At 40.2% G+C, this 26,026-nt stretch overlaps 1 pseudogene; it reads right to left on the bottom strand.

Annotated features, from left to right (window-relative positions):
- Positions 1-26,026, bottom strand: part of LOC128657802 (protein unc-93 homolog A-like) — a 94,919-nt pseudogene that overhangs the window by 43,381 nt on the left and 25,512 nt on the right.

Genomic DNA, 26,026 nt, shown 5'->3' with positions numbered 1-26,026 from the left:
GTGCTGAGCTGTGATATTACTGTAGCACTGACATGCACTTCAGTACCAGTGCTGAGCTGTGATATTACTGTAAAACTGACATGTACTTCAGTACCAGTGCTGAGCTGTGATATTACTGTAACACTGACATGTACTTCAGTACTAGTGCTGAGCTGTGATATTACTGTAACACTGACATGTACTTCAGTACCAGTGCTGAGCTGTGATATTACTGTAACACTGACATGTACTTCAGTACCAGTGCTGAGCTGTGATATTACTGTAACACTGACATGCACTGCAGTACCAGTGCTGAGCTGTGATATTACTGTAACACTGACATGCACTGCAGTACTAGTGCTGAGCTGTGATATTACTGTAGCACTGACATGCACTGCAGTACTAGTGCTGAGCTGTGATATTACTGTAACACTGACATGTACTTCAGTACTAGTGATAAGCTGTGATATTACTGTAGCACTGACATGCACTTCAGTACCAGTGCTGAGCTGTGATATTACTGTAGCACTGACATGTACTTCAGTACTAGTGCTGAGCTGTGATATTACTGTAACACTGACATGCACTTCAGTACCAGTGCTGAGCTGTGATATTACTGTAACACTGACATGCACTGCAGTACTAGTGCTGAGCTGTGATATTACTGTAGCACTGACATGTACTTCAGTACCAGTGCTGAGCTGTGATATTACTGTAACACTGACATGCACTGCAGTACTAGTGCTGAGCTGTTATATTACTGTAGCACTGACATGCACTTCAGTACTAGTGCTGAGCTGTTATATTACTGTAGCACTGACATGTACTTCAGTACTAGTGCTGAGCTGTTATATTACTGTAGCACTGACATGCACTTCAGTACTAGTGCTGAGCTGTTATATTACTGTAGCACTGACATGCACTGCAGTACTAGTGCTGAGCTGTGATATTACTGTAACACTGACATGTACTTCAGTACTAGTGCTGAGCTGTGATATTACTATAACTCTGACATGTACTTCAGTACCAGTGCTGAGCTGTGATATTACTATAACTCTGACATGTACTTCAGTACCAGTGCTGAGCTGTGATATTACTGTAACACTGACATGCACTGCGGTACCAGTGCTGAGCTGTGATATTACTGTAACACTGACATGCACTGCAGTACCAGTGCTGAGCTGTGATATTACTGTAACACTGACATGTACTTCAGTACTAGTGCTGAGCTGTGATATTACTGTAACACTGACATGTACTTCAGTACCAGTGCTGAGCTGTGATATTACTGTAACACTGACATGTACTTCAGTACCAGTGCTGAGCTGTGATATTACTGTAACACTGACATGCACTGCAGTACCAGTGCTGAGCTGTGATATTACTGTAACACTGACATGCACTGCAGTACTAGTGCTGAGCTGTGATATTACTGTAGCACTGACATGCACTGCAGTACTAGTGCTGAGCTGTGATATTACTGTAGCACTGACATGCACTGCGGTACCAGTGCTGAGCTGTGATATTACTATAACTCTGACATGTACTTCAGTACCAGTGCTGAGCTGTGATATTACTATAACTCTGACATGTACTTCAGTACCAGTGCTGAGCTGTGATATTACTGTAACACTGACATGCACTGCGGTACCAGTGCTGAGCTGTGATATTACTGTAACACTGACATGCACTGCAGTACCAGTGCTGAGCTGTGATATTACTGTAACACTGACATGTACTTCAGTACTAGTGCTGAGCTGTGATATTACTGTAACACTGACATGTACTTCAGTACCAGTGCTGAGCTGTGATATTACTGTAACACTGACATGTACTTCAGTACCAGTGCTGAGCTGTGATATTACTGTAACACTGACATGCACTGCAGTACCAGTGCTGAGCTGTGATATTACTGTAACACTGACATGTACTTCAGTACTAGTGCTGAGCTGTGATATTACCTTAACACTGACATGCACTGCCGTACCAGTGCTGAGCTGTGATATTACTGTAACACTGACATGTACTTCAGTACTAGTGCTGAGCTGTGATATTACTGTAACACTGACATGTACTTCAGTACTAGTGATGAGCTGTGATATTACTGTAGCACTGACATGCACTTCAGTACTAGTGCTGAGCTGTTATATTACTATAACACTGACATGTACTGGAGTACCAGTGCTGAGCAGTGATATTACTGTAACACTGACATGCACTTCAGTACCAGTGCTGAGCTATGATATTACTGTAACACTGACATGTACTTCAGTACCAGTGCTGAGCTGTGATATTACTATAACACTGACATGTACTGGAGTACCAGTGCTGAGCAGTGATATTACTGTAACACTGACATGCACTTCAGTACCAGTGCTGAGCTATGATATTACTGTAACACTGACATGTACTTCAGTACCAGTGCTGAGCTGTGATATTACTGTAACACTGACATGCACTGCAGTACTAGTGCTGAGCTGTGATATTACTGTAGTACTGACATGCGCTGCAGTACCAGTGCTGAGCTGTGATATTACTGTAACACTGACATGTACTTCAGTACCAGTGCTGAGCTGTGATATTACTGTAACACTGACATGCACTTCAGTACCAGTGCTGAGGTGTGATATTACTGTAACACTGACATGCACTGCGGTACCAGTGCTGAGCTGTGATATTACTATAACTCTGACATGCACTGCAGTACTAGTGCTGACTCTGCTGAGCTGTGATATTACTGTAGCACTGACATGCACTGCAGTACCAGTGCTGAGCTGTGATATTACTGTAGCACTGACATGCACTGCAGTGCTAGTGCTGAGCTGTGATATTACTGTAACACTGACATGTACTTCAGTACTAGTGCTGAGCTGTGATATTACTGTAACACTGACATGTACTTCAGTACTAGTGATGAGCTGTGATATTACTGTAGCACTGACATGCACTTCAGTACTAGTGCTGAGCTGTTATATTACTGTAACACTGACATGCACTGCAGTACCAGTGCTGAGCTGTGATATTACTGTAACACTGACATGCACTGCAGTACTAGTGCTGAGCTTTGATATTACTGTAGTACTGACATGCACTGCAGTACCAGTGCTGAGCTGTGATATTACTGTAACACTGACATGTACTTCAGTACTAGTGCTGAGCTGTGATATTACTGTAACACTGACATGTACTTCATTACTAGTGCTGAGCTGTGATATTACTGTAACACTGACATGCACTGCAGTACCAGTGCTGAGCTGTGATATTACTGTAACACTGACATGCACTACAGTACTAGTGCTGAGCTGTGATATTACTGTAACACTGACATGTAGTGGAGTACCAGTGCTGAGCAGTGATATTACTGTAACACTGACATGCACTGCAGTACTAGTGCTGAGCTGTGATATTACTGTACCACTGACATGCACTGCAGTACCAGTGCTGAGCTGTGATATTACTATAACACTGACATGTACTGGAGTACCAGTGCTGAGCAGTGATATTACTGTAACACTGACATGCACTGCAGTACTAGTGCTGAGCTGTTATATTACTGTACCACTGACATGTAACACTGACATGTACTTCAGTACTAGTGATGAGCTGTGATATTACTGTAGCACTAACATGCACTTCAGTACTAGTGCTGAGCTGTTATATTACTGTAACACTGACATGCACTGCAGTACCAGTGCTGAGCTGTGATATTACTGTAACACTGACATGTACTTCAGTACTAGTGCTGAGCTGTGATATTACTGTAGCACTGACATGCACTGCAGTACTAGTGCTGAGCTTTGATATTACTGTAACACTGACATGCACTGCAGTACTAGTGCTGAGCTTTGATATTACTGTAGTACTGACATGCACTTCAGTACCAGTGCTGAGCTGTGATATTACTGTAACACTGACATGCACTGCAGTACCAGTGCTGAGCTGTGATATTACTGTAACACTGACATGTACTTCAGTACCAGTGCTGAGCTGTGATATTACTGTAACACTGATATGCACTGCAGTACCAGTGCTGAGCTGTGATATTACTGTAACACTGACATGCACTGCAGTACTAGTGCTGAGCTGAGATATTACTGTAACACTGACATGCACTGCAGTACTAGTGCTGAGCTGAGATATTACTGTAGTACTGACATGCACTTCAGTACCAGTGCTGAGCTGTGATATTACTGAAACACTGACATGCACTGCAGTACTAGTGCTGAGCTGTGATATTACTGTAACACTGACATGTACTTCAGAACTAGTGCTGAGCTGTGATATTACTGTAGCACTGACATGCACTTGAGTACTAGTGCTGAGCTGTGATATTACTTTAACACTGACATGCACTGCAGTACCAGTGCTGAGGTGTGATATTACTGTAGCACTCACATGTACTTCAGTACTAGTGATGAGCTGTGATATTACTGTAGCACTGACATGCACTTATGTACTAGTGCTGAGCTGTGATATTACTGTAACACTGACATGCACTTCAGTACCAGTGCTGAGCTGTGATATTACTGTAAAACTGACATGTACTTCAGTACCAGTGCTGAGCTGTGATATTACTGTAACACTGACATGCACTGCAGTACTAGTGCTGAGCTGTGATATTACTGTAGCACTGACATGCACTTCAGTACCAGTGCTGAGCTGTGATATTACTGTAAAACTGACATGTACTTCAGTACCAGTGCTGAGCTGTGATATTACTGTAACACTGACATGTACTTCAGTACTAGTGCTGAGCTGTGATATTACTGTAACACTGACATGTACTTCAGTACCAGTGCTGAGCTGTGATATTACTGTAACACTGACATGTACTTCAGTACCAGTGCTGAGCTGTGATATTACTGTAACACTGACATGCACTGCAGTACCAGTGCTGAGCTGTGATATTACTGTAACACTGACATGCACTGCAGTACTAGTGCTGAGCTGTGATATTACTGTAGCACTGACATGCACTGCAGTACTAGTGCTGAGCTGTGATATTACTGTAACACTGACATGTACTTCAGTACTAGTGATAAGCTGTGATATTACTGTAGCACTGACATGCACTTCAGTACCAGTGCTGAGCTGTGATATTACTGTAGCACTGACATGTACTTCAGTACTAGTGCTGAGCTGTGATATTACTGTAACACTGACATGCACTTCAGTACCAGTGCTGAGCTGTGATATTACTGTAACACTGACATGCACTGCAGTACTAGTGCTGAGCTGTGATATTACTGTAGCACTGACATGTACTTCAGTACCAGTGCTGAGCTGTGATATTACTGTAACACTGACATGCACTGCAGTACTAGTGCTGAGCTGTTATATTACTGTAGCACTGACATGCACTTCAGTACTAGTGCTGAGCTGTTATATTACTGTAGCACTGACATGTACTTCAGTACTAGTGCTGAGCTGTTATATTACTGTAGCACTGACATGCACTTCAGTACTAGTGCTGAGCTGTTATATTACTGTAGCACTGACATGCACTGCAGTACTAGTGCTGAGCTGTGATATTACTGTAACACTGACATGTACTTCAGTACTAGTGCTGAGCTTTGATATTACTGTAACACTGACATGCACTGCAGTACTAGTGCTGAGCTGTGATATTACTGTAACACTGACATGTACTTCAGTACTAGTGCTGAGCTTTGATATTACTGTAACACTGACATGCACTGCAGTACTAGTGCTGAGCTGTGATATTACTGTAACACTGACATGCACTGCAGTACTAGTGCTGAGCTGTGATATTACTGTAGCACTGACATGCACTGCAGTACTAGTGCTGAGCTGTGATATTACTGTAACACTGACATGTACTTCAGTACTAGTGCTGAGCTGTGATATTACTGTAACACTGACATGCACTTCAGTACCAGTGCTGAGCTGTGATATTACTGTAACACTGACATGTACTTCAGTACTAGTGATAAGCTGTGATATTACTGTAGCACTGACATGCACTTCAGTACAAGTGCTGAGCTGTTATATTACTGAAAATAAGAAAAGTTATGTCGGTGGTTAACCCGTGAGAAGCCGTATATAGTATGATAGAAGGCAGTCCTCAGCTCTCAATAATTCATTATCATAAGCATAAGCATAAGCACTTGTATATATCTGAGCAATATCAATGCACTTAGAAATGGATTAGTGTCCGTATCAAACTTTAGTCATAAGTCCTATATGAAAAGCATACGTGAATATGCCGACTCACCCGCTTGGATCCTCAGTAGATTTCACGAGTATCCACACTTCGCGGAAATGAAGCTGTAACTTGCTCCAACTACTCATGGAAAGAAACTCAACAGGAACTGGGACAGATGCTGGATGATGGGGTTGAACTAGGGATCTTTGATCAACAAACAGCTGATTCCTTGTATGTGACACATCCGGTTACCCCCATCTTCCATCATCTGCCAAAAGTTCACAAAAGCCTTGACAATGTAAAAGGTCGCCCTATTGTTTCAGGAATAGGCTCTCTTCTTGAGCCCCTGTGTGATTGGTTGGATGGGATACTGCAGCCATATGTTTTGGCATTACCAAGTTACATCCGCGATACCTCACATGTGTTGGGTATGCTGGAGGACATAGAGTGGTACTCACATTACAGTTGGTTAACCATTGATGTGGTCTCGCTGTACTCCAGCATACCCCACGACATGGGGTTGGAAGCAGTTAAGTATTTTTTAACCTCCAGCGCAGACTTGTCATCCGAACACATAGCGTATCTTTTACGCATTACAGAGTATTTGCTTGAACATAACTACTTCTGCTTTGAGGGGGTGTTTTACCTCCAGAGGCAAGGAACAGCCATGGGGGCTAAATTTGCCCCCTCCTATGCGAATTTGTTCATGGGCTGGCTTGAACGGTTCTTTATTTATGGAGATGGTAACCCCCACAGAGCAGAAGTAGTTTTTTACCGTCGCTTCATCGACGACCTTATATTCATCTGGTCGTCTACTGAGGGACAAGCTATCCTCTTTTTTCAGTACCTAAATGAAGCTAGGCATGGCCTTTCATTTACTTATGAATGGCACAGCCAGAGTGTCAACTTTTTAGATGTCACCTTAACAGGAGATTGCCAAACAAACAAGATTGTTTCAAAACTCTATAGGAAACCTATCTCAGGGAATACAATCCTTCACCATAAGAGTGGGCATCCTTCCCATGTATTTAAGGGAATAGTAAAGGGACAATTCCTGAGAGCCAGGAGGGTTTGCAGCAAAGATTGTGATTTTTTGAAAGAATCAAAATTACTCAAGCAAAGATTAAAGGACAGGGGATATCCACCGAAGCTTTTAAACAACATAGCTAAACAAACAGCAATGGAGGGAAAGAATACCTCTGTAGTGCCTAGCCGTGGTAATAGTGATAAAAGACCACTCACCTTCATTACACAATATTCTTCAGACTACTCAAAAGTATGTGACATCATCCGGAGGTATTTTCCGATACTTCTAGGTGATGTACATTTAAAGTCCACTGTTGAGAAGGGATTTAAGTGTGTTTATTCCAAAAACCTAACTTTGGGTAACATGTTGTCCCCAAGCCTTCTGCCTTGCAAACAAAAGAACAGGGGCTCTTGGATGCAAGTTAATGGCACTTATAAGTGTGGAGATCACAGATGTAAAGCATGTGATTTCATCACTGAAGGTAAAGAATTTTACTCTTGCACTACTACTCAAAAATTTGCATCCAGAGGGTGCATAAAATGCTCCAGCACCTATGTAGTGTACCTCATTGAATGCCGGGTACACTCCAAACAATATGTTGGAATGACCAGTAGGGAGGTCCGTACCCGAATTAGAGAACATCTAGGATATATTAAATATGAAAAACCATGTTCTGCATTATCACGGCATTTCATTGAGGTGCACGGCAAAGATACTGGAGCATTCAGATGGCGAGGCATTGAGACCATCAAATTGCCTCCCAGGGGTGGCAATAAGGACGAGATCCTGGCGAAACAGGAGGTGTACTGGATCATGAAACTAAATACTCAGGTTCCTTATGGATTCAATTCTGAGTTCGATATAATCAACCATTGGAAATAAATGGTTTCATGGTCCAGTGCACCAATACACATTCATTTAACAACATATGCTAAGGAGGTGTTTTGTTCACTCATTCATCTTTTTCCCAAATGTACAATACAAAGCTATCACATCGTGATCAAAATACATGTTTTGTATGCTTTTTGATTTTTTATTTTTATTCTTCACTATTCAATAGATGATGATCAGGAAAATTTTTGATGTTATTTTGGCACTAATGATCCATTTATTATGGGCACCATATAGAAATCAAATGATCGAAAAATAAGAGTGAAAAGTAATGATTAAAGATTAAATTGGGAAATAAATCTCTTTATGTAGTTAAAAACTATACACAATACATATGATAAAATAAACGCACATGGTGCAAAAATAGTATTTTCCTGAATAAGGCACATTAAATATAGGATACATTAGATCTTAAGTGCATTTGTCTGTACAATATAGTTACATCTGTTATTTAAACAGTTTGTCAAAATATATTAATATATTTGTATTACTTATACACCTGCACCAAGTGAATCTTTTGTCTAGAATTATGTGTGGCTTAATATCAGGTATATATTGTTATAGTTCCATACCGGTTCTTGATCAGAGCAATGCTTTACTAAGTGTTCTATTACTTCTGCAGATTCTGTATTTACATGGTTAATAGGGGTGTGTTACACACCAACCAATAGCCATGATGTTTGTAACCTTTTTAAACAGACACTCACCTGTGTCTAATCAGGTTTATGAGTACGGCACTGAGCCGAAACGCGTAAAACCTATTTTTTACTGTGTGACCCATGTTAAAATTTTAAATGGACTAAATAAAGCTGTTGTTTTAACTTATTGGATGTCGGGACCGCTTCTTCTTTTTCTGTTATATTACTGTAACACTGACATGCACTGCAGTACCAGTGCTGAGCTGTGATATTACTGTAACACTGACATGCACTGCAGTACTAGTGCTGAGCTTTGATATTACTGTAGTACTGACATGCACTTCAGTAACAGTGCTGAGCTGTGATATTACTGTAACACTGACATGTACTTCAGTACTAGTGCTGAGCTGTGATATTACTGTAACACTGACATGTACTTCAGTACCAGTGCTGAGCTGTGATATTACTGTAACACTGACATGCACTGCAGTACCAGTGCTGAGCTTTGATATTACTGTAACACTGACATGTACTGGAGTACCAGTGCTGAGCTGTGATATTACTATAACACTGACATGTACTGGAGTACCAGTGCTGAGCAGTGATATTACTGTAACACTGACATGCACTGCAGTGCTAGTGCTGAGCTGTGATATTACTGTACCACTGACATGCACTTCAGTACCAGTGCTGAGCTGTGATATTACTGTGACACTGACATGTACTTCAGTACCAGTGCTGAGCTGTGATATTACTGTAACACTGACATGTACTTCAGTACCAGTGATGAGCTGTGATATTACTGTAACACTGACATGTACTTCAGTACCAGTGCTGAGCTGTGATATTACTGTAACACTGACATGCACTGCGGTACCAGTGCTGAGCTGTGATATTACTATAACTCTGACATGCACTGCAGTACTAGTGCTGAGCTGTGATATTACTGTAGCACTGACATGCACTTCAGTACTAGTGCTGAGCTGTGATATTACTGTAACACTGACATGTACTTCAGTACTAGTGATGAGCAGTGATATTACTGTAGCACTAACATGCACTTCAGTACTAGTGCTGAGCTGTTATATTACTGTAACACTGACATGCACTGCAGTACCAGTGCTGAGCTGTGATATTACTGTAACACTGACATGCACTTCAGTACTAGTGCTGAGCTTTGATATTACTGTAGTACTGACATGCACTTCAGTACCAGTGCTGAGCTGTGATATTACTGTAACACTGACATGTACTTCAGTACTAGTGCTGAGCTGTGATATTACTGTAACACTGACATGTACTTCATTACTAGTGCTGAGCTGTGATATTACTGTAACACTGACATGCACTGCAGTACCAGTGCTGAGCTGTGATATTACTGTAACACTGACATGCACTGCAGTACTAGTGCTGAGCTGTGATATTACTGTAACACTGACATGTACTTCAGAACTAGTGCTGAGCTGTGATATTACTGTAGCACTGACATGCACTTCAGTACTAGTGCTGAGCTGTGATATTACTGTAACACTGACATGCACTGCAGTACCAGTGCTGAGGTGTGATATTACTGTAGCACTGACATGCACTGCAGTACTAGTGCTGAGCTGAGATATTACTGTAGTACTGACATGCACTTCAGTACCAGTGCTGAGCTGTGATATTACTGTAACACTGACATGTACTTCAGTACTAGTGCTGAGCTGTGATATTACTGTGACACTGACATGTACTGGAGTACCAGTGCTGAGCAGTGATATTATTGTAACACTGACATGCACTGCAGTACCAGTGCTGAGCTGTGATATTACTATAACACTGACATGCACTGCAGTACTAGTGCTGAGCTGTGATATTACTGTAACACTGACATGCACTGCAGTACCAGTGCTGAGCTGTGATATTACTATAACACTGACATGTACTGGAGTACCAGTGCTGAGCAGTGATATTACTGTAACACTGACATGCACTGCAGTACTAGTGCTGAGCTGTGATATTACTGTACCACTGACATGCACTTCAGTACCAGTGCTGAGCTATGATATTACTGTAACACTGACATGCACTTCAGTACCAGTGCTGAGCTGTGATATTACTGTAACACTGACATGTACTTCAGTACCAGTGCTGAGCTGTGATATTACTGTAACACTGACATGTACTTCAGTACCAGTGCTGAGCTGTGATATTACTGTAACACTGAAATGCACTACGGTACCAGTGCTGAGCTGTGATATTACTAAAACACTGACATGCACTGCAGTACTAGTGTTGAGCTGTGATATTACTGTAGCACTGACATGCACTGCAGTACTAGTGCTGAGCTGTGATATTACTGTAACACTGACATGCAGTGCAGTACCAGTGCTGAGCTGTGATATTACTATAACACTGACATGCACTGCAGTACTAGTGCTGAGCTGTTATATTACTGTAGCACTGACATGCACTTCAGTACTAGTGCTGAGCTGTGATATTACTGTAACACTGACATGTACTTCAGTACTAGTGATGAGCTGTGATATTACTGTAGCACTGACATGCACTTATGTACTAGTGCTGAGCTGTTATATTACTGTAACACTGACATGCACTGCAGTACCAGTGCTGAGCTGTGATATTACTGTAACACTGACATGCACTGCAGTACTAGTGCTGAGCTTTGATATTACTGTAGTACTGACATTCACTTCAGTACCAGTGCTGAGCTGTGATATTACTGTAACACTGACATGTACTTCAGTACTAGTGCTGAGCTGTGATATTACTGTAACACTGACATGTACTTCAGTACTAGTGCTGAGCTGTGATATTACTGTAACACTGACATGCACTGCAGTACCAGTGCTGAGCTGTGATATTACTGTAACACTGACATGTACTGGAGTACCAGTGCTGAGCTGTGATATTACTATAACACTGACATGTACTGGAGTACCAGTGCTGAGCAGTGATATTACTGTAACACTGACATGCACTTCAGTACCAGTGCTGAGCTATGATATTACTGTAACACTGACATGCACTTCAGTACCAGTGCTGAGCTGTGATATTACTGTAACACTGATATGTACTTCAGTACCAGTGCTGAGCTGTGATATTACTGTAACACTGATATGTACTTCAGTACCAGTGCTGAGCTGTGATATTACTGTAACACTGATATGTACTTCAGTACCAGTGCTGAGCTGTGATATTACTGTAACACTGACATGTACTTCAGTACCAGTGCTGAGCTGTGATATTACTGTAACACTGACATGCACTGCGGTACCAGTGCTGAGCTGTGATATTACTATAACACTGACATGCACTGCAGTACTAGTGCTGAGCTGTGATATTAATGTAGCACTGACATGCACTTCAGTACTAGTGCTGAGCTGTGATATTACTGTAACACTGACATGCACTGCCGTACCAGTGCTGAGCTGTGATATTACTGTAACACTGACATGCACTTCAGTACCAGCGCTGAGCTGTGATGTTACTGTAACACTGACATGCACTGCAGTACTAGTGCTGAGCTGTGATATTACTGTAGCACTGACATGCACTGCAGTACCAGTGCTGAGCTGTGATATTACTGTAAAACTGACATGTACTGCAGTACTAGTGCTGAGCTGTGATATTACTGTAACACTGACATGCACTTCAGTACTAGTGCTGAGCTGTGATATTACTGTAACACTGACATGTACTTCAGAACTAGTGCTGAGCTGTGATATTACTGTAGCACTGACATGCACTTCAGTACTAGTGCTGAGCTGTGATATTACTGTAACACTGACATGCACTGCAGTACCAGTGCTGAGCTGTGATATTACTGTAGCACTGACATGCACTGCAGTACTAGTGCTGAGCTGTGATATTACTGTAGCACTGACATGCACTGCAGTACTAGTGCTGAGCTGAGATATTACTGTAGTACTGACATGCACTTCAGTACCAGTGCTGAGCTGTGATATTACTGTAAAACTGACATGCACTGCAGTACCAGTGCTGAGCTGTGATATTACTGTAGCACTGACATGCACTGCAGTACTAGTGCTGAGCTGAGATATTACTGTAGTACTGACATGCACTTCAGTACCAGTGCTGAGCTGTGATATTACTGTAACACTGACATGTACTTCAGTATTAGTGCTGAGCTGTGATATTACTGTAACACTGACATGTACTTCAGTACTAGTGCTGAGCTGTGATATTACTGTAACACTGACACGCACTGCCGTACCAGTGCTGAGCTGTGATATTACTGTAACACTGACATGCACTTCAGTACCAGTGCTGAGCTGTGATGTTACTGTAACACTGACATGCACTACAGTACTAGTGCTGAGCTGTGATATTACTGTAGCACTGACATGCACTTCAGTACCAGTGCTGAGCTGTGATATTACTGTAAATCTGACATGTACTTCAGTACCAGTGCTGAGCTGTGATATTACTGTAACACTGACATGCACTGCAGTACTAGTGCTGAGCTGTGATATTACTGTAACACTGACATGTACTTCAGTACTAGTGCTGAGCTGTGATATTACTGTAACACTGACATGCACTGCAGTACTAGTGCTGAGCTGTGATATTACTGTAGCACTGACATGCACTTCAGTACCAGTGCTGAGCTGTGATATTACTGTAACACTGACATGTACTTCAGTACCAGTGCTGAGCTGTGATATTACTGTAACACTGACATGCACTGCAGTACTAGTGCTGAGCTGTGATATTACTGTAACACTGACATGCACTGCAGTACCAGTGCTGAGCTGTGATATTACTGTAAATCTGACATGTACTTCAGTACCAGTGCTGAGCTGTGATATTACTGTAACACTGACATGCACTGCAGTACTAGTGCTGAGCTGTGATATTACTGTAACACTGACATGCACTTCAGTACCAGTGCTGAGCTGTGATATTACTGTAACACTGACATGCACTACAGTACCAGTGCTGAGCTGTGATATTACTGTAACACTGACATGTACTTCAGTACCAGTGCTGAGCTGTGATATTACTGTAACACTGACATGCACTGCAGTACTAGTGCTGAGCTGTGATATTACTGTAACACTGACATGCACTTCAGTACCAGTGCTGAGCTGTGATATTACTGTAACACTGACATGCACTGCAGTACTAGTGCTGAGCTGTGATATTACTGTAACACTGACATGCGCTGCAGTACCTATGCTGAGCTGTGATATTACTGTAGCACTGACATTTACTTCAGTACCAGTGCTGAGCTGTGATATTACTGTAAATCTGACATGTACTTCAGTACCAGTGCTGAGCTGTGATATTACTGTAACACTGACATGCACTGCAGTACTAGTGCTGAGCTGTGATATTACTGTAACACTGACATGTACTTCAGTACTAGTGCTGAGCTGTGATATTACTGTAACACTGACATGCACTGCAGTACTAGTGCTGAGCTGTGATATTACTGTAACACTGACATGTACTTCAGTACTAGTGCTGAGCTGTGATATTACTGTAACACTGACATGTACTTCAGTACTAGTGCTGAGCTGTGATATTACTGTAGTACTGACATGCACTTCAGTACCAGTGCTGAGCTGTGATATTACTGTAACACTGACATGCACTGCAGTACCAGTGCTGAGCTGTGATATTACTGTAACACTGACATGCACTGCAGTACTAGTGCTGAGCTGTGATATTACTGTAGCACTGACATGCACTTCAGTACCAGTGCTGAGCTGTGATATTACTGTAACACTGACATGTACTTCAGTACCAGTGCTGAGCTGTGATATTACTGTAACACTGACATGCACTGCAGTACTAGTGCTGAGCTGTGATATTACTGTAACACTGACATGCACTTCAGTACCAGTGCTGAGCTGTGATATTACTGTAACACTGACATGCACTGCAGTACCAGTGCTGAGCTGTGATATTACTGTAACACTGACATGTACTTCAGTACCAGTGCTGAGCTGTGATATTACTGTAACACTGACATGTACTTCAGTACCAGTGCTGAGCTGTGATATTACTGTAACACTGACATGCACTGCAGTACTAGTGCTGAGCTGTGATATTACTGTAACACTGACATGCACTTCAGTACCAGTGCTGAGCTGTGATATTACTGTAACACTGACATGCACTGCAGTACTAGTGCTGAGCTGTGATATTACTGTAACACTGACATGCGCTGCAGTACCTATGCTGAGCTGTGATATTACTGTAGCACTGACATTTACTTCAGTACCAGTGCTGAGCTGTGATATTACTGTAACACTGACATGTACTTCAGTACCAGTGCTGAGCTGTGATATTACTGTAACACTGACATGTACTTCAGTACTAGTGCTGAGCTGTGATATTACTGTAACACTGACATGCACTGCAGTACTAGTGCTGAGCTGTGATATTACTGTAACACTGACATGCACTGCAGTACTAGTGCTGAGCTGTGATATTACTGTAACACTGACATGTACTTCAGTACTAGTGATAAGCTGTGATATTACTGTAGCACTGACATGCACTTCAGTACTAGTGCTGAGCTGTGATATTACTGTAGCACTGACATGTACTTCAGTACCAGTGCTGAGCTGTGATATTACTGTAACACTGACATGCACTGCAGTACTAGTGCTGAGCTGTGATATTACTGTAACACTGACATGTACTTCAGTACCAGTGCTGAGCTGTGATATTACTGTAACACTGACATGTACTTCAGTACCAGTGCTGAGCTGTGATATTACTGTAACACTGACATGCACTGCAGTACTAGTGCTGAGCTGTGATATTACTGTAACACTGACATGCACTGCAGTACTAGTGCTGAGCTGTGATATTACTGTAGTACTGACATGCACTGCAGTACTAGTGCTGAGCTGTGATATTACTGTAGTACTGACATGCGCTGCAGTACCTATGCTGAGTGGTGCTGAGCTGTGATATTAGTGTGGTAGCCGGTGCTAAACTGCTTTACCTAGGGCAGTGCTGGCCTGTGCTATTACTGTAGTACGAGTCCCTGGTGCTAAACTGCTGTATTACAGCATCTATCCTGCCATTTACTTCCATCTAGTTTTACGCAAAAACAGTTATTAAAGGGATATGAAACCCAATTTTTAGCTTTCTAATTTACTCCTATTAGCAATTTTTCTCTGTTCTCTACATTTAGCCACCAATCAATAAGAGTTACCCAGGTTCTGAACCAAAAATGGGTCGGATCCTAAGTTTACATTCTTGCTTTTTCAAATAAAGATACCAAGAGAACGAATAAGAATTGCTAATAGAAGTAAATTAGAAAGTTGCTTAAAAATGCATGCTCTATCTGAATCATTAAACAAAAAGTGGGTTTCATATTCCTTTAAGAAATTTTGTTTTAATTCCTGCATGAATTAGTTTCAGAATTGCATGCCTAATAGTGATCAGATAAAGTTGCCTCAAATTATAGTCCTTTGAATAAGGTGTAAATAGCCAGCCTAACAATACAGACAATGCTCTCTTACCTGCATAGTAGGGCTTCCTCCTTCTCTCCCCCTCTCTCTCCTCTTTCTCTTCCCCATATCTTTCGCTCCCCCCTCTCATTCTCTCAATCCCCCCCCCCCTCTCTCTCTCTCTCTCTCTCCCCACTTTGTCTCCCTTTGTGGGAAGGCTCTAGTTTTAAGCCACCTAATGCCTCACTAGATTATCAGTGAAGCGCAAATTAACGCTTCCACTCGAGAGTTACTGTGCTAAAAGTAAGTTTTTTGTGTTTGTCAGGTTGCATTCGCATTACGAGTTGAAAGTAAACTGTTTTCGCTCTTGCAGTAACCCAACAAGCGCAAAAAGCCAAGGTTAGAATATTGCACATATGTTCACGTACTCCCCCATAGAAGTCAATGAACAAACAAAAGTGGGGGGAAAAAAACACTCTCGCACAAACCTGATCGCATATTCTGATTTGCGCTAACCCAACATCAAAAAATAAATATATCACATTCCAATGTTCTTCAAATAATAGAATATGTTCTATTCATTCAGAAATACATATTTCTACATATATTTTATGATGTACAGTGTATATATATATATATATATATACACAATTATATATAGGTATAGATATATACAATTATATATATATATGCAGTATATATATATATATATATATATATATATATATATATATATATATCCGAACATAAAAAGAAAACCAGCGAGCCTCAGGTGGAGTTTTAAGTAAACTTTAATTCCTTTTTGTCACAGGAACTACATGTCAAGTAGTAAAAACTGCACAGACGCAGTGCTGTGTAGCATCTGACGCGTTTCGGCTAGTATGCCTTAATCGTAGATGCTTACTGATGGCTAATCAACTCTTAAATAGCCATCCTAATTTAGTTAATTCAAAAACACTGTTGCAAAATTTCTATAACACAATCAGACCTTGAGTGGATACAGGGAATATGTATATATATATATATATATATATACTGTACACCCTGTTCCAAATTATTATGCCAATGATATCTTTCTCATTTACCTAAATAATTGATGTAAACAACAGTCAGCATAATTCTCATGTTATCAACTATTAAGAGTACAATTCAAATTTTATTGCACAAACCTCCTAATGATAACAGTATTTTTTGTTCAAAATAAAAAACTTACAATGCACTGTTCCAAATTATTACGTACAGTAAGTTTCAAAACACTTTATAGGTTGTAAAGAACTGAAAATTTTAATTTGTTGTGCTTGCAGCATATTTACTGAAATCAAAAGCTATTTCAATCAAACTTTGAACAACATTTTAACTTTTTAAACATTTTAACAGGTCACGTTATATTTTAACATAGGACCCCTTATTTGATAGCAGCTTCACAAGTCTTGCATCCATTGAACATGTGAGTTTTTTCACAGTTTCTGCTTGAATTTGTTTGCAAGATGTCAGAATAGCCTCCCAGAGCTGCTGTTTGGAGGTAAACTGCCTCCCACCCTCATAGATCATTTGCTTGAGGATGCTCCAAAGGTTCTCAATAGGATTGAGGTCAGGGGAGGATGGAGGCCACACCATGACTTTCTCTCCTTTTATCCCCATAGCAGCCATTGATGCAGAGGTATTCTTTGCAGCATGAGATGGTGCATTGTCATGCATGAAGATGATTTTATTACGGAAAGCATAGTTCTTCCTTCTGTACCAGGGAAGGAAGTGGTCAGTCAGGAACTCCACATACTTTGCAGAGGTCATCTTTACACCTTCGGGGACCCTAATGGGGCCGACCAGCTCTCTTCCCATGATTCCGGCCCAAAACATGACTCCACCACCACCTTGCTGACGTCGCAGCCTTGTTGGAACAGGGTGACCGTCCACCAATCATCCACTACTGTATCCATCTGGACCATCCAGGGTTGCACGGCACTCATCAGTGAACAGGACTGTTTGAAAATTAGTCTTCATGTATTTTTCTGCCCAATGCAGCTGTTTCTGCTTGTGAGCATTGGTTAGTGGTGGCCGAATGGAAGGTTTATGCACAGTTGCAAGACTCTGGAGGACTCTACACCTTGATGTCCGTGGGACTCCAGAGGCACCAGCAGCTTCAAATATATGTTTGCTGCTATGTAATGGTATTTTAGCAGCTGCTCTCTTGATCCAATGCATGGATCTGGCAGAAATCTTCTTCAATGTGCCTATATCTGCACGAACCCGTCTGTGCTCTGAATCAGGCACAAATCTCTTAATAGTGCTATGATCACGCTTAAGTTTTCGTGAAATATCTAATGTTTTCATACCTCCTCCAAGGCATTGAACTATTTCCCTCTTTTCGGCAGCAGAGAGATCCTTTTTCTTCCCCATATTGCTTGAAAATGGTGCTCTGCTTAATAATGTGGAACACCCTCCTTTAGTAGTTTTTCCTTTAATTGGGCTCGCCTGGCAATCTAATTATCACAGGTGTCCGAGATTGTTATATATATATACAGTTGTGCTCATAAGTTTACATACCCTGGCAGAATTTATGATTTTTTGGGCCATTTTTCAGAGAATATGAATGATGACACAAAAACTTTTCTTTCACTCATGGTTAGTGTTTGGCTGAAGCCATTTATTATCAGTCAACTGTGTTTACTCTTTTTAAATCATAATGACAACAGAAACTAATCAAATGACCCTGATCAAAAGTTTACATACCCTGGTTATTTTGGCCTGATAACATGCACACAAGTTGACACAAAGGGGTTTGAATGGCTATTAAAGGTAACCATCCTCACCTGTGATCTGTTTTCTTGTAATTAGTGTGTGTGTATAAAAGGTCAATGCGTTTCTGGACTCCTGACAGACCCTTGCATCTTTCATCCAGTGCTGCACTGACGATTCTGGATTCTGAGTTATGGGAAAAAGCAAAAGAATTGTCAAAGGATCTGCGGGAAAAGGTAGTTTAACTGTATAAAAAGATATCCAAGGAATTGAGAATGCAAATCAGCAGTGTTCAAACTCTAATAAAAAAGTGGAAAATGAGGGGTTCCGTTGAAACCAAACCACGGTCAGGTAGACCAACTAAAATTTCAGCCACAACTGCCAGGAAAATTGTTCGGGATGCAAAGACAAACCCACAAATAACTTCAGGTGAAAAACAGGACATGTGGTGTGGCTGTTTCAAGATGCACAATAAGGAGGCACTTGAAGAAAGATGGGCTGCATGGTCAAGTCGCCAGAAGAAAGCCATTACTACGCAAATGCCACAAAGTATCCCACTTACAATACACCAAACAGCACAGAGGCAAGCCTCAAACCTTCTGGCACAAAGTCATTTGGAGTGATGAGACCAAAATTGAGCTTTTGGGCCACAACTGTAAACGCTACATTTGGAGAGGAGTCAACAAGGCCTATGATGAAAGGTACACCATTCCTAATGTGAAACACGGAGGTGGATCGCTGATGTTTTAAGGATGTGTGAACTACAAAGGCACAGGAAATTTGGTCAGAATTGATGGCAAGATGAATGCAGTATGTTATCAAACAGAACGCCTCATTTTCCAATTCTTGATTAGAGTTTGAATACTGCTGATTTGCATTCTCAATTCCTTGGATATCTTTTTATATCCCTTTCCTGTTTTATACAGTTCAACTACCTTTTTCCCACAGATCCTTTGACAATTCTTTTTCTTTCCCCATGACTCAGAATCCAGAAATATCAGTGCAGCACTGTATGAAAGATGCAAGGGTCTGTCAGGAGTCCAGAAACTCATTGACCTTTTATACACACAAACTAATTACAAGCAAACAGATCACAGGGGAGGATGGTTACCTTTAATAGCCATTCAAACTCCTTTGTGTTAACTTGTGTGCATGTTATCAGGCCAAAATCATCAGGGTATGTAAACTTTTGATCAGGGTCATTTGGGTAGTTTATGTTGTCATTATGATTAGTGATGTCGAGAACCTAAAAAATTGGGTTTGCAAAAGGCGAACGCGAACTTCCACAAAAGTTTACGAACGGGCGAACTGGGCGAACTGCCATAGATTTCAATAGGCAGGCGAATTTTAAAACTCACAGGGACTCTTTCTGGCCACAATAGTGATGGAAAAGTTGTTTCAAGGGCACTAACACCTGGACTGTGGCATGCCGGAGGGGGATCCATGGCAAAACTCCCATGGAAAATTACATAGTTGATGCAGAGTCTGTTTTTAATCCATAAAGGGCATAAATCACCTAACATTCCTAAATTGTTTGGAATAACGTGCTTTAAAACATCAGGTATGATGTTGTATCGATCGGGTAGTGTAAGGGTTACGCCCGCTTCACAGTGCGCAGTGTAGGTGATATACCTGCCCTGACCATGCTTTGCAGACCCGGTATCAGTGGTCAGATGGACCCTTGCCCCAACACTGTGTGCCAGACATGCCATTATAGCAGACTTACATGGCTTTGGCGTTGCTTTTTGGTAATTAGAAGGCTGCTAAATGCCACTGCGCACCACACGTGTTTTATGCCCAGCAGTGAAGGGGTTAATTAGGGAGCATGTAGGCAGCTTGTAGAGTTAATTTTAGCTTAAGTGTAGTGTAGTAGACAACCCAAAGTATTGATCTAGGCCCATTTTGGTATATTTCATGCCACCATTTCACCGCCAAATGCGATCAAATAAAAAAAAAATATTCACTTTTTCACAAACTTTAGGTTTCTCACAGAAAATATTTACAAACAACTTATGCAATTATGGCATAAATGGTTGTAAATGCTTCTCTGGGATCCCCTTTGTTCAGAAATAGCAGACTTATATGGCTTTGGCGTTGCTTTTTGGTAATTAGAAGGCTGCTAAATGCCACTGCGCACCACATGTGTTTTATGCCCAGCAGTGAAGGAGTTAATTAGGGAGCATCTAGGCAGCTTGTAGAGTTAATTTTAGCTTAAGTGTAGTGTAGTAGACAACCCAAAGTATTGATCTAGGCCCATTTTGGTATATTTAATGCCACCATTTCACCGTCAAATGCGATCAAATAAAAAAAAAATTGTTCACTTTTTCACAAACTTTAGGTTTCTTACAGAAATTATTTACAAACAACTTATGCAATTATGGCATACATGGTTGTAAATGCTTCTCTGGGATCCCCTTTGTTCAGAAATAGCAGACTTATATGGCTTTGGCGTTGCTTTTTGGTAATTAGAAGGCTGCTAAATGCCACTGCGCACCACACGTGTTTAATGCCCAGCAGTGAAGGGGTTAATTAGGGAGCATGTAGGCAGCTTGTAGAGTTAATTTTAGCTTAAGTGTAGTGTAGTAGACAACCCAAAGTATTGATCTAGGCCCATTTTGGTATATTTCATGCCACCATTTCACCGCCAAATGCGATCAAATTTAAAAAAAACTTAAATTTTTTCGCAATTTTAGGTTTCTCACTGAAATTATTTACAAACAGCTTGTGCAATTCTGGCACAAATGGTTGTAAATGCTTTTCTGGGATCCCCTTTGTTCAGAAATAGCAAACATATATGACTTTGGCGTTGCTTTCTGGTAATTAGAAGGCCGCTAAATGCTGCTGCGCATCACACGTGTATTATGGCTAGCAGTGAAGGGGTTAATTAGGTAGTTTGTAGGGAGCTTGCAGGGTTAATTTTAGCTTTAGTGTAGTGATCAGCCTCCCACCTGACACATCAGACCCCCTGATCCCTCCCAAACAGCTCCCTTCCCTCCCCCACCCCACAATTGTCCCAGCCATCGTAAGTACTGGCAGAAAGTCTGCCAGTACTAAAATAAAAGTTTTTTAAAAAAAATAATATTTTTTTAGCATATTTACATATGCTGTAGTGTAGCATCCCCCCTTAGCCCCCAACCTCCCTGATCCCCCCCAAAACAGCTCTCTAACCCTTCCCATCTGCCTTATTGGCGGCCATCTTGGGTACTGGCAGCTGTCTGCTATTATTTCACAGTCAAAAAAGTGTTGTTTTTTTAAATGTACACTACTGTTACACCAGATATGAGTGGTGGCACTGGGCAAGTGGGCACAGTATACGCTGTGAGCCTGACACACACGCTGGCAGGCAGGCAACTGCAATTAGATTACACAGAAAAAAAAAAAAAAAAGCAGACTGATGTTCTAGCCCTAAAAAGGGCTTTTTGGGGTGCTGTCCTTACAGCAGAGATCAGATGAGTAGTGGATACTGAATACACTAGCCTAGCTATCAATTTCCCTATTAAATCAGCAGCAGCTACACTGTCCCTCCTCTCACTAAGAATGCAGCTTCCAAATGAATCTAAAATGGATGCTGTCCAGGAGGTGGGAGGGTCTGGGAGGGAGGGTCTGCTGCTGATTGGCTGTAATCTGTATTCTGACTGTGAGGTACAGGGTCAAAGTTTACTCAATGATGACGAATAGGGGGCGGATCGAACATCGCATATATTCGCCCGCCAAGGCGAACGCGAACATGCTATGTTCGCAGGGAACTATTCGCCGGCGAACTATTCGCGACATCACTAATTATGATTTAAAAAGTTGATTGATAATAAATGGCTTCAGCCAAACACTAAGCATGAGTGAAAGAAAAGTTTTTGCGTTATCATTCACATTCTCTGAAAAATGGCCAAGAAATCATCAATTCTGCCAGGGTATGTAAACTTATGAGCACAACTGTATATATGTATAGATATAAACACATTTATATAGGAATATATGTTTAGAAATGCATATAAGATATACTGCTATGTGCAGAACATTGGGATGTCAAATATTTACAGTAAATACATAGTTTAAACCTTAAATATGAATATTGCATGAATATGCTTTTACATGTTTTCATCTACTTAATGGCAAAGGACTCCAACGCACTTATATATATATATGTATACATATGTATTTATGTGTTTATATGTGTACATATGTCTGTAAAACATATAGACACAAATAAATACATATGTAGCAATTAACAGTTAATTAGGAAAGCATACCTTGCTGTGTGCATTTTAGTCTTTGCTAACTTCAGGGTGTGGTTCGTTAGCTAACTGTTTGATTTCTGGGCAGCTCACAAAATCTCGCCTTAGAAGGAACACAGCTACTGGCACAAGCAATTTGTAGGAAATACCAATTCATGAAATCCCCAGATATATGTTTCGGCCTCCTCAGTTAGTTGCAGTCATATCCCTGTGGGCACACTGGATTCAACAGCCTACTCTCTTGAAAACTTGTTTTGGACATATCAATCTTGAGCATACTTAGTTACGATTTGAGCAATCACCATTTTTTAATATCTGTTTTGTAAAATGTTTAAATGCTGCTGAAATCTCTCTTATACTGTAAGCTATGAAACATTCATAAATAAATCTGTATCATTAATCAGTATCTTAAATATTCAGAAATGTAACTGAATTCATACTACTTACCATTTCCTTGAGATAAGTTTAATACCAGAGATGAAATAAGATTTCCCCAAATTCTGGATGACTGGAATATGAAGAAAAATATTCCAAAAAATTGATTTATTATATGTGTTTGTACAAGGCCCGCTGTGTCTGCATACTGCCTTGCGCTGATAGTGAGATAGGTGCATTTTGCTGTCCAAAAAGGACTTCCACCGAAACCTAGGATAACAGATGTCGGAATAAGGGTATACCTGAAAATCATAAATATAATTAAATACTGAAATTACAAATTCTATTAATGAGACAACTAAAACATTGATCTAGATAAATTACACCCTTCAAGTCCTTTTTAAATACAGTAATTGTGTCATATCTTTTTCCTTTAGATTATAAGTTTCAGAACCTATTTAGTAGCTCACTTTATATAAAAGTGCACCAAGTTTTATAATGTACTCTGTCTTCTACAGTAACTATTGAAATTTGTGTAGCATACACTTGTATAATCTGTCATCGCAATGTACAAAATGTTGCAATGTATAAATCATGAATAATAATAATCAGATATTTTAAATATATGAAGGGCGCTTTTGGAGCTGAGGGACAAAGTTTATTAATCTAAAAAATATGATTGAAATAGTCGCAGATGAAATATTATGCTACCATGTATCGGTATATAAGGTGTATAAGGACCTTATGTGTATAGAAGACAACTTCTATAATAAATCATACTACTTAGTTTAAATAATAAATAGAATTTAATCAATATAAAAATATTATAAGTTCAATAAAAAGTATGTTGTGGCCACAACTTCTAAAATATGCTAGTAATATATATCGATATAGACACTGTACTTTACTGATGAACCTAATCCATAGAATAATATTGTAGCTCAATTCTGATTTTGCAATAATAATCACAACAATTTTGTGAGAATACAGATAGAGGCAACACTAAATAGTGAAGATATGCAGATAGGATAACACTTAATAGTGAAGAAATTAAAAATCTCTAAAAACAAATGTCCATATATTTTCTTTGTGATTTGTGTAAATGTATCAGTACATCTTGAGTCTCTTTAAACACTGATACAAACTAGGATAGTATCAAAATCTGGCTGTTTGCTAATGCTTTGTGACCGAAATGTTTAAGTGCAGTCTGTCTCCAAAGTTAGTTGTAACACATTCCAAGACTGTGTGAGTGGCTAAAAGAATGCTGATTTTTTTATCCGATTTTCCGTGTGAAATAAAAAGGTTTATGCAGCTTCTCGCTATATTATAACATATTCCAAAATTATGTGAATGGTTAGATTGATGCGGATTTTTATATATCCGTACTAAAATGTCAGATATTGGTGCAACTTATCGCTGCGTTAGAAAGTGGTTGCTATATTTAGAATTAGTGCATCAAGTGTAAGTGACGGTAATCTCTGTAATTCCTTATGAGCTTGTGAGTCATATGAGGTATTTTGGCTTCATGACAGACTTACCTGGCTGCGCTCCCTGGCCGGCGTTGTCCTTGCACGGCGGAAGTACTCGCAGCCGCTTCACTGTATGATGTAGCCCGGTCTTTTCGCCGCTTCTTCAGTGTGGCTTGTCGATTTAGCTGAACAAGTCGCTGTTTGTATCAGATCCTCCTGTAGTCCTTCAACGGTTTGTGAGGATAGGTGATGAGTGCAATAAATCCACAGGTTACTTCTACGCGTTTCAGCACTTAGAGTGCCTTTATCAAGATGGTTTCTGTGGATTAGATTTCTCCTTTTTAAATGTTACTAATGCCCGTATGTTGGACCCGTATGTAGATGATGAGTCTTAAAGGTAGTTCGCTATCGTAATGGTTTACTCTAGATTTCTATTTTGACAGACATATTATTTGTAGCATAACCATCTCTATTGTTAGGACGAAATGTACACATATTAGAATTCACTATACAATTCATATTTAGAACTAGAAATTTATATAAATTATTTTGTTAATATTTATTATACACATTGCTAATTCTGTTATACATTGGTAACTAATAATTCATCTTATGTTATTTTTTATGAGCCTACTATTATACCTTATATGGGTCGTGGATTTTATAAATAATGATTGGGATTTTATATATTATTTACTATTAATAATTAATTTCTTCTATGTACATGTTTGGATCTACACTAAGAGTATATAAAATAATCATCCTGTAAGTCCATGTTAGTGTATATTTAACGAGGACAATTATTGGGGTATTTAAGGAAAGATCTAGATATATATGATATAAACTGTAGTAAAAATTACTCTATAAAAATGGATTTAGATCCAATTCTGCGTTAAGCCCTCCGGGGATCAGAGAGGAAAAATTTACTATAAGTTCAGCTTCTACTTGTAATAGTTTTTGTGTTATATTACCCCCTCTTTTTGAAGATATTTTCCTAAGGCCCCAATATAATAGTCCTTTTGTGTCTTGATTATGTTCTTTCTTGAAATGGAGGGATAATTGATGGTCTTCAAAACC

This window comes from Bombina bombina, chromosome 4 (assembly GCF_027579735.1).
Source record: "Bombina bombina isolate aBomBom1 chromosome 4, aBomBom1.pri, whole genome shotgun sequence".
Lineage (NCBI taxonomy): Eukaryota > Metazoa > Chordata > Amphibia > Anura > Bombinatoridae > Bombina > Bombina bombina.
The sequence above is the reverse complement of the archived record's forward strand: the minus strand, read 5'-3'. Positions and strand labels throughout refer to the sequence as shown.